We start from the raw sequence: 1457 nt of genomic DNA, 5'->3' as shown, positions 1-1457 counted from the left end.
AAAATAACCATGCGCCATGTGTACAGCGCAATACAGTACTTCCAAAGGGAAGTACTAAATCACGGTGCAAGGACAACATTGCCATAGCGACATGTGTAGACATGCCCCCAGAGACCTGAGGATGGGCACTTGATATCCAAAAGCTCATCCAGCATTTCTCCCAACTATACAGTTTGTCCAATAAAAGATATCACAAAATATCCTTGCCTGTAGTACATTTTCTGGACCATTACCAAGACAACAACACTCCCACCCTAATATGACACAGAATATATTTGTATATAAAAATGGAAGCATGTGTTGTGGGTTCAGGCTGTGCTGTTTTCCAACAGAGTCCATGTCCAAATAAAGTCCAATCAAATTATATTTAGTTCTCTGTAGATGTATCTGCCTGAGACACTTAACTGCATATTAGCATAGTTTACTGCAAAGTAAGCATGTGAGTCTACACGTGCACCTGCTTACTGTGCAGTAAACTTCCCTAATCCTGAGTAAATTCACTACCTGCAACTGCAAGTAGCAAATTTACCCGAGATTAGTAATGGCACAGTAGCGCTTGTGTTAGGCACCTGACCAGAGCTCTTGGTCAGCTGTCCACCGGGGATGGGAGATAGTCCCTGCCCAGGCTTCTGTGGCAGAGCCCACCCGAGCACTAAGCAGTTCCTGGGGGCAGGGAGCTATGTGCCCCTGCCCTGGCAGCAGGGAGTACCAAGTCTTCTGCTCCAAGATTGTGCTAGGGGAGCAGGGAGTGGGAAATCTTTTCCTCCCAGTGCTGGATCCACAAACACAGGGTAGTGCTGAGAGATCCTTATCTACCAGCACCGGCTGCTCAACCATGGGGCCGGTGCTGAGAGATCCTCTATGCAGAGCCGGTTCTAGGAGATAAGGGTCTCCCAGCACCAGCCTCTCAGTCAGGGAGCTGGTACTGGGAGCTCCCTGCTGGTGGGAGGAGGGGAGCCTGTTACGCACCCAGTTCCATGAGCACAGAACTGGTATGGGGGGACCGGCTGGGGAGCTTCTTCCCCACTCAGCTTGGGACTCATGGGGCGCATCCAGACGAGTGCGCATGTGCCTCTTGACCCAGCTAAAACCCCTTTGAGATGGGGCACAAGGCACATGCAGGAACAAAAAAATGTTCCCCACACTGCAAATTGTTCCCCGCACTGCAAGATATCCATGGATCTAAAACAATTGGAGGTAAAAAAAGTGGGGCAGGGACCAGAAGCTGGGTCCTCCACAGAGGTGCTCTGGTTGCCAGATCATCTCTATGGTTGGTCCCTCGCCCTGGTGCTGAAGCAGCGTGCTGGTAACTAAGGGTTTGGGGGGGTTGGAGGGGCGAGAGGACTATGGGGGGGATCCCCGCTGGCCCCGCCCACTCCCCTAGCCCTCCCCAGCCCTGCCCTGCCTGGCCCCATCTCCCGCCTGCCTCCTGAGGCCCCAATCCTAGCGGTGCCTGG

General features: G+C 52.6%; 1 protein-coding gene across 1 annotated transcript in view; it reads left to right on the top strand.

Moving 5' to 3' along the window:
• Positions 1 to 1457, top strand: part of KIF26B (kinesin family member 26B) — a 450408-nt gene that overhangs the window by 329123 nt on the left and 119828 nt on the right. The window lies entirely within an intron of this gene.

This window comes from Gavialis gangeticus, unplaced genomic scaffold (assembly GCF_001723915.1).
Source record: "Gavialis gangeticus isolate Ggan-Ray unplaced genomic scaffold, GavGan_comp1, whole genome shotgun sequence".
In the NCBI taxonomy this organism is placed as follows: Eukaryota; Metazoa; Chordata; order Crocodylia; family Gavialidae; genus Gavialis; species Gavialis gangeticus.
This window is presented reverse-complemented; position numbering and strand designations above follow the sequence as displayed.